This window comes from Glandiceps talaboti, chromosome 18 (genome assembly GCF_964340395.1).
Source record: "Glandiceps talaboti chromosome 18, keGlaTala1.1, whole genome shotgun sequence".
NCBI lineage: Eukaryota > Metazoa > Hemichordata > Enteropneusta > Spengelidae > Glandiceps > Glandiceps talaboti.
Window position 1 is genome coordinate 11,033,030 of NC_135566.1, and position 10,384 is coordinate 11,043,413.

The window sequence follows — 10,384 nt, forward strand, 5'->3', positions numbered from 1 at the left end:
TATTTCTCGTCTAAATTGAAATGGCATTTTCAGAGATTGTTAGTACTTGCTGGCTGATTAACTTGATCCTGTTAGTCCAGTAGATCTGTGCATATCCTGAGGCAAATTTATGCCTCAAATTGTTACACAAGTAATATTTCACCATTATTAAATTTGGTAAACCAGTTTCATTTATTGTGAATTTTCCCCAAATATGTCAATATTCTTATTTTGTTTATATTGTATTTTATGTTCTTTGTGTTTATCAAATGAAGATCAGAGTATAGACTCAAAATAATGTAGGAAAGAACGAGTTAATGTTAATCGTAATTTTACAATCTATGCTCATACTCCAAACTGGGTTTACATGTAGTGCTGATGATGAGTAATCAGATGACAATGCCGACTCTGTTAACATAGAGTCCATGTTAACAGTCGTTGGTCCACTTGTAGTTAAGCCATTGCGATGAAAAAATATGCATACCAATTCCCACAAACACTGTGTGTAATTGCATTACTGGAAGTTTGTACTCAGTCCAGAGTAAATGAAAGCTGAATATCTAGCCAATCTATGAAAACCTTATAAAAATATCTCTCTCACATCGTGTATTATTTCCAAATCTCTCAAATTTCAAATCATTCTTCTGAAAACTTGAAGACATTTACAAATTCCTACAAAAGTCAGTGGGGGAGGGGGTTGTCTTCAATGAAGACTTGTTTCTCTTGTATTCAGTCGGTTTAGTCCATTACATGAACTTATTTCTATCCTGTTGGGATGTATGTCTGTTGTCATCATACAATAAGTAAAACCAATAGAAATGAAAAATGTAAAGCAACTCTTTGTATAAGGTTTTGATAGAACTGATTGGTGACATCTCTCAGCTTTATTTTGTTCAGCAGGTAACCCTTGGTGACTGTCAGTGGAGTTTATTAAAACGTACAAAAACTCAAAATTAAATTAAAATCTATTCAGCATAGAGAGAGACAGTCACCAAGATGTTACAAAAGTAGTGAGGCCGTTATCAAGAATGCACAAGTGACCCATAAATGACAAAACTTTGCTAGGAATGACGGTAAAATAAAGTGCATGTACATCTCTCTGTACTCATCATCAGACCGGTTGACCCATCAATGTTACAATGTGCCTAGGTATCATACAGTAATTTTACAAATTTCATTGAGTGCATTTTGTACTTTAAGCGACAAACTTTAATATTTGGCATATCACTTCATTCATTCATCATTGATTCTTTCTCCATTGTGTGTGTGTGTTACATTAATTGTACATAGCTGTTTTGTAATGTGTTCATAAGTAGGCTTAGATTATCATTAAAAATGCTTGCAATAAAGTGGACCATTGGTTTGCATAACAGACAAAAATGTGTATTTATTCAGTGTGTGTGTGTGTGTGTGTGTGTGTACATGTGTGTGTGTATGACAAAAGAATGGAATGCCAGGTGTGACTGTTGAAAATGGCACCTGTTACTATTGAAGGTGTGAATGGGAAATAAATTCAGTCTTAACAGTAACCTTATAGTTTCAAGGTACCCACCCTGCTGTTTCTAGTTACCCATAGGGGTGACCCCTACTGTTTCAAGGTACCCATGGCCCCTCTCTTACTGTTTCAAGGTACCCATGGGGGCCCCCTCTTACTGTTTCAAGGTACCCATGGGGGTCCAGAAAATTCATGTTTGCAGTTTCATGGTACCCACAGGGTACCTTGAAACCGTTGAATTTTGCTATTGGGGGTCCTTAACTTAAGGATCAGGGTATGGGGTGCATATGGGGAGTAAAATTCAGCCTCGCTGTTTCAATTTTCTATAAACAAACTACAAATGAACAGAAATGCTAAATAATTTGGCTTTATTGACATCATGGGGAGGAAATCACACTTGATTTACATTGTTTTACTGTCTTTACACAGAAGTCTAATAGAATTCAGCTGACAAACAAAAATGTCTCAATTTGATTTATTCACTATTTTAACACTGACAGCCCAATCTGTCTACTGTCTACTGTATTTCAATTGATTAAATTGCAAATGGAGTAATGGTAACCACCAAGTCTAGCAGCTATCCATGGCTTCAAATCTCTTCTCGTGTCTAAAGTTGGGGTGGTGAGATATCTTGAGAATCAAAGTCACCAGATAGCATGTAAACTATCACCCAAAATAAAACAACAGATGATACCAGGATAAAAACAGTAGACATGAAAATTGGTAAATAAAACAAAATGAGACCTCTGCATCAGGTTACAATCTGATCACAAACATGACAGCATGTTATTAAAAAACTCTAGCCCTTCACAACAAAAAACCAGCTTTGTGTGACATTGCTTTGAATCTAAAAAGTTTTCTATATCAACATTACAGCCTGTAAAGGTACAATTGTGCGTATGTAACTTTTAAGTTTTTATAACAAGAAAAACTTACAAAACAAAATGTAGTGTAATAAAAATAATATTCCATTCATATCATTCCTATGTTTTGCTTCAAAGTTTTCTACTGTTACCACTCATTTTGTGTACAGTTTTCACACAAATTTTTACAAAGTTCCACTAGAAAGATGACAAAACTAGTATGCAAAGCATGTGTGTGTGTGTGTGTGTGTGTGTGTGTGTGAGTCTGTGTGTCTGTCTTGATCTGTGTTTGTGGATGTGTGTACTGTATGTTTATCTGTGCATGAGCATGTGACTGAGTGTTTTTGGTTGTGTAGTCTCTCTGAGTGAGTGAGTGTGTGTGTGTATGTGTATGTATGTATGTATGTATGTATGTATGTGTGTGTGTGTGTGTGTGTGGGTGAGTGTTTAATATTTCATGATAAGCATACATATAATAGCATACAAGTCACATAAAACATACATGTTAGTGTTTTGATTCAATTTCATAATTTGACAGTAGATCACAACTATACAGTTGTATCAAAATATACTTGCTTTAAAAGAAAGGCGATTTCAGTTTTTCACTCATTGAATAACACACTAACAAAAATGTTCTTAAAAAATTGCCACAGTTCAAAAAGGAAATTAATGACAAGTCAAAGTTAAAGATGGAAGCAAAATGAACAGTCCTGTCAGTTAGTTTTCAATAAAATCCACACCAAACATTAATATAATATAAACAATTGAAGGCATTATAACAAGCTGTACATATAAACATAAATCAGACACATTACAATAATATTACATATGGTATATCAAGTTTACATACCACATATATTACATGTACAAACAATCTATACAAATAATACCATAATGAGCATACAAACATTTAAACAGAGATATACAGATACCCCCCTCCCCCCTCTCTCTCTCCCCATATCTCTCCATCTCCCACTCTCCTCCATCTCTCCAACTCTTTCAGAACACACACACACACACATACACACATACACACACACACACATACACACATACATACACACACATACATACACATACACACACATGCACACACACATACATACACATACATACACACATACACATACATACATACATACACACACATTCATCCACACATTTCAGGATATCATGAAATGACAACTCATGTACACATAATACATATATACATCCACAACATATACAAATGCACGCACACATACACACAGACATAGACACAGATATACACACATAGTTGAGTAAAATGCAACATTTGTAAAATGTACTCAAATTATGTACACAACTGGTATTTTTCATAAAACAAAACATTGTCTTAACTATCTTGCTTCTGACATAAAGGATGGCTAACTCTGGTTAGACAGTTTATAAATGATGCCAATGAGTCAAACATAATTTTTGGGTAAACGTTATTGAAAGGAAAACATCTACAGATAAATATTTATCAGTTATCTGTAAATAAAATGCAGCATTTGTTTTATCCTGAAATTCAAAATGCTCTACATACATTCCATCAAGTGTCTAAGTTCGATTCTGTTTTTGTTGCTGTTTTTTTTTTTTTTTTGCATTCACCAATCAATGGTAACACTGCTGATAACACTTCAAATCTAATCAAATCAAAACTGTTCAGTTAGATTGTTGGAAGAAAAAGTCAGTTCTGATAAAAACACCCAAAACCTGATGAAGATATTGAAAATGTGACAATGTCCTTAAAAAACAACTGTTTTTAATTCCATGTTTCTCATGACCCAACCAAAACCTGTGTTTCAAATTATTTTTAAAAATTGGTGCCCTCTATGGCAGAATTAGATACAAGCGTGACGTCATTGATTGTACGATGTCGACCCCATGAGCACGTATCAGAACGAAAATTATTGATTATTGCTGAGATTTTGGAACTTTGATAAAACAAATAGTTCACAGTCTCCTTCTGACTGGTCATAGTCATTCACAATGTTAAAGTGTGATTGTGAAATGAAAGTATCACCAACATGTACACATACACTTAATTTTTTTTTTACTTTTTACTTCATTATTTTAACCAACCAACCAACTCAGACTGACCCATCATTTTTAAGGTATTACAATGGGAAACATAGAATGAAGTACAGACACCTTAAGTGTCCACATGGATGACGATTGGGTATTTATTTTGGATTTTTAATTTATAAAACAATTTTATCATGGCTTCCTACTTGAAAAATCAATGTGACACAACATTGACTAAATCTGTGTTTATGACTCAATACATTGCAAAATGCTAAAAAAAATGTGTAAAAAAGTTTGTTATTGTACGTACAACAACAAACATTTTACACATTTATCTGTGTTTTGCAATTTATTGAGTTACAAACACAGACTTGGCATATGTTGTTTCACATTGTTTTTTTCAAGTTAGAAGCCATGATAAAATTGTTTTATAAATTAAAAATCCAAAATAAATACCCAATCCTCATCCATATGGTCACTTTAATTGATGGTATTGTTATCATTATTCTATACAGTGAACTAGTAGCGGCCATGTTAGCCTCTTTCAATGCCTCCCTTAGTACTAGACTTATTACATGTAGCATGAAAGTTGGCCATGACCTTCTTACAACAATTATCACATACATGTACTGGAATACAAACAACTATTGCCCTGTTTTAGTATGTCATCTCTGTGCATGGTTTGAGTGAAAAATACTCAAATTTTATAAGGCAGGTGTGTTACTAAAATTTCGACAGTTCTTCATTAGTTCTTCCAAACCCCCTTCTCCCCAGCCATAAATAATGATGGCTCCCTTAATTAGCAAAAAAGGCCTCTACATGGCAGAGATTCAGGTGTTAAGAATAAAATAAACAAACAGCTCCAAGAATCTTATTATAGTTGGCATTGCCTGCTGTAGGCTTCAAAACTAAATGATTAGTTACCTTGTTTTTATAACAAACACTATATCAAAGTCTGTGGAATCAAAACATGTTTTATGTACCCTGTGACCTTTGACCTTAGTTGTGAACAAATTTCCAAAATGGTTGACTATAATCATCAAAGATGTTTCCATGGCGACATATCTCAGCTGTTATTTTGGAAAATCAAATCATATGCTATTTTTATAGAAGTGAACACCAGGTGTACATTTGAACCTGAATAGACAGTGAACACCAGCTAGGTGTACAGCCATACCTGAATACATAAATACTAAAACTGAATCAAAGTTCAACCAATCATAGCTAAGTAAATTTGGCCAGCTTTCAGAAAAACAACTACTCACGACCATAAAATTGCAACTGTTTGCATATAGAAACAATCTTTCACAAAATCTATATTTTAATTGGCTTTGAAATAAATTCAAAGATAGTAAATGTGGTATTCTTCAACGATAGTGTTCTTTACTTGACATGGTAGTTCTTGTCAGTTTACATGAAATGCAGCCTTCATACTGTTCTGTATACCATCATTTGACTTGAAATCTTTACCACTGCATTCTGTTTCTTCAATGTCAGGATGAGGTGAGACGATACCGCGATAAGTTGTCGTTGTTGGCATAGTAACGTGGTAATCTGCACTTGGATCACTGCACTGCTAACATTGTTGACTGTCTGTCTCTACTCCCTGTAGATTCAAATATTTACAAGATAGAATTTTAAAATGAAGACCAGATTTAAGTCAACTTGTAGTCAGGTCAGCGTTCACAGCCCACAGTCAGCGCACAAGGCAAGCCAGCAGTGCAGTTTATTCTGTCTTTTAACAGTGAATGTACTTTGCAGCTTGAAGTAGCTTCACACATGAGAGCTGTTATTATGGATGTTTGATGTAACCTTGACAACCCAGGTGTGAGTGTAACCATAGAAACCCAGACATGAGTTTTATAGCAATCCGGATTATAATGTGATTGTGGCATCTTGGATGTGAATTTCACCTTGGCAACTTGAATGTCAATGAACAATGGCAAATTATGCAATGATGGAAACAACTTTACCAGTCCTATCAGCTTTGAACTTATCCCCTTGTTTCAATTATGGACAAAATGACTTCGTCTGTGAGGTACGTCATGACGGGGCACCCTCACACATCGATCAACCCCTCTGAGACAGGAGGCCAGTGAGGGTGGCACGACATGACGTAGCTTACAGACTAAAAATGACTATGGAAAGAGAAGACAGATTGTGAGATTAGGATGTAGAATGTAATAGATAGAAATAATGTTAAAAAGTGTGATTTGTAGATTGAAGATAGACAATCAACTTGTAACAGGCAAGTATTTTGTTCCCACCTAAACACACAACAGAATACAACTAAGACTATGGTAGAGTTTGATAACTGCAGTGTAATGTACAAAATACCTGCCAGTGAAATGCCAGCCATGGTATTTTGATCATTTTAGAGATTACTCTTTTAGTGTGTGCTATATAATCTATCTATAAATGATGATAAAATATCCTCCTTTCCACCAACATACATGAATTTTGTCAGTCCGGAATGATAACAAGTTACAAAATTTTCTTTTTTGGAATTTGTGTACAAGTTAAGGGATGATTGCACAATGTCACAGAAGCTCAATAAACAAATGAAGGGAGAGGGAGTCTGGTGTCAATGTGATGACTGAACTTCATTTTTGCAATTCTAAACCAAATTTCGAAAACTTTCACACCTTCAATAATAACAGGTTCTGTATTTACTACTGAGATGTTGATAAATTGATTAAAATTTACTTCTTAGAATGTTCTATACAGTGCTGGGTTTCAGCATAATGTGTTCACCATTATGTTTTATGGTACATTGCATCGATCGTAGTGGTGTGACCGTTGCAATTTTCATCACGGTTTACATCATATATAAAGGTGTCAATGTTGTGCTTGTGAAAGTTCATTTAGCGGAGGGGGTTTGTCCTAAATGAATGAACTTTGAGCTGTGCGACATTCTGTGATCGTCCCTAATCATGAAGATTGTTACAGGATTGAATGAATAAAACACATACCAAATGTTTTAATTTATATTTTAACTTTAAAACAAATACTTCAAGCTTTATACACTGATATTGAAAACACAAAATTTTAATCTGTGATTTACTATTTACAATGAAAACAATTTAAGTATATTTGTTTTTGAAATGTTTGCTGCCAGGATTGTAGACCAGGGCGTCTGTATTTAATTCTATGCTTCTCATTGTCACACCTTGAATAAAATTAATGAAATTAACCCATTCAGTACTGAAAACTTTGCCGCCAAAATTATTTGAACAAAATTCTTGTTTTTATGTAAGTTTTTGGCATATATCAGCTTCATTTTAGACTGGAATTAAAGAAATGTTATTTCGTAATGAAGTAATATTATTATAACTATGAAAATGTTCATATAAATTGGTTCCCAAAATTATTTAAAACTCGTCTCCAGTCATGAAAGGGTTAATAAAAAAGGAAAAGAATAAGTGTACATACATATACACTTAATTTTTCTTTTATTTCTTTGGTGATACTTTAACTGATTGATTTAGAAACTGAATTAAAGTCAGAAGGAAATGTTGAGTTATTTATTCTAATAAAATTCAAAATTTCCTCAGTAAACTATCATTTTTGCCCAGATACTTTCCTGTAGGGTCACCATCACAGATTCAGTGACATTTAAAAAAAGTGTTTTTTTATGAACAAACAGTTACATTGTATTATTTTTCTAACCCTGCCATAGAGGAAGTAATTTTTTTGCATAATTTCACCAGATTGAGGAAATATAGGGCCAGTCAGGTCATGAGAAACATAGAATTAAATATGGCCGCCCTAATCAAAGATGGCCGCCCTAATCAAAGATGGCCAAAAAATTTTTTTTAACTGGGATGGAAGAAATTTTTTACCATGAAGGAAATCTAAGTATAGCTATGTTTGAAATGTTTTGCTGCAAGGATCGTAGATAATCATAAAATGGTCAAAGCTCTTCCTTGGTTGCTAGCTACACGTCAGTGTTTTCCCTAGAAATTTTAAACAAAAGTGTTCAACAGTAACACCTACTGCATCCTTGGTGGTGAAAACATTTCTAACACTGCTATAGTCAGCTGCATATTGAGTTGTGTTTTGGATAGCTATTTGAGAGGTTTAGATGCATGTATTTACATGTATTCTGTACATGGAGCGTCATAGTCACATGATTCGAATGTAACCTATGCATTCTCTAGCAGACCTTGCTACGTTAAAAGGGTAGTCTACATGGTAAATACGTGCTGATTTTGTCATTTTTCTTCTATTAAATATCATAATTTTTTATATCAAAGTTCGGAAATATAACTGTAAACTAATTGTTTGGTTTTTCCTTTGGGTACTTGCAGGAAATAAAGTACCAACAAATTTGGAGAAACAAAGTCAAGTGTTTGGCTTTCTGGACAGGATGCCAAAGCATGTGCGCACGATCCACTGTCTTTCAAGTTTGTGTTCAGAGCATGTAGCTAAACACAACTTTGTATGCATCATTACATGTAGGGCTGCATGATAATGTTCCTGTATGCGTACACATACTTATATGTATCTAAACCTCTCTACTGTTATTGCTGAATTCATCCTGCTTTGCATATTAGAGCATTCCAAATTTGCATATATGAATATGCAGATTAATGCATGGCTTTGTCATAATTAACATATTAATATATTTAATTTAAATATGAATATGTATATTTATATGGATATGTAATGCCATGAATTTTTACTAATTTTAACAAATGGGAAGGGGTCTTATTTCAGGATGACTGAGGTATTTATTATTACTTTGCACATATATGAGACATCTGTTTTGGCGTACAACCCAAGTATATGATTTTCTTTGAGTAACAATATTTCAAAGTCTTGTTCTCCATTAGACTAACATCTCACTTGTGTACTTTTGTCCAAGACTTTGGATAGACAATCATTTCAATGAAAAAATACTTGATGGTATGTTGTACAAAAAACAGACTTCACAATGATCCACAATGAACAATAAATTCAGAAATGAAGAGTTAATTTCCCAGTTCAAAGATGCATTGCGCGAGAGGATGTCGCTTATATTGTTACATTTAGTCTTGTTTTGTCTTTATAATAAATAACATTTTCATCAGCAAATGATGGAAAGACATGTCAACTTTTTTGATTAAGAGTGACTTTATAGAATAAAGACTACATGCCACCAATGACAGAGAGGGATTTTACGGGTGAACACAGGGTATGGTCAGGTGACAACCAACCTGATTAAAATCCGATGTGGCAAAAGCAGCTAAATGCTTTATTTACCTCTATTTCCATCATTTTGTGTTGTTTATTTTTGTTCCGAGTGGAAAGGCAGCAATCACTCGGAACAAAAACAAAAGACACACAAAACAATGGAAATAGAGGTAAATAAAGCATTTAGTTGCTTTCACCACATCAGATTTTAATCAGATTGGGTGAAAACCATTCACCTAACTAGTGCATGCAAACCCCTCAGTGCATACACAATACATGGCATTGTATGGAGAGACATGCAATGCATCTTGGAACCGGCAACAAACAAGTCTAGAAGGTAGCATTCAGTCAAGAAATATATGAAATGTGAAATTTAAGCTTTAAAACAACATTCACAAAATGTTTGCTAATGAAGTCATAGCAGTATTGTATGATACAAACTTTACAAAAAAATAAATAAATAAAACAAAATCTTAACTTGAGATGTGCGCACCAAATATATCTACCCTGCAGACATAAATAATTGTGGGTTACTGTGAATGTATCTAACTTGGCAATATAAAATCATTGGAGGAAAGAAAATAGTTGAAAATTTGGCAGTTAAAAATGAGAGAGAATTTGAGCTACAGTGTACTTACAAACAAACAACTTTTGTATGTTAATGTGCTGATTCACATCTATTAAAAGCTGACTTTGTCTGTCAACTGTTTCATAATTACTCGTACTTTTTAATTAATGAAAGTAATTCCTGTCATGTATATTAATTCATAGTAGAAGTGTTTCTACTATGAATTTAAAGCCAAAATAAATACATTCACAGCACTCAGAATAATTGGGAAAATCC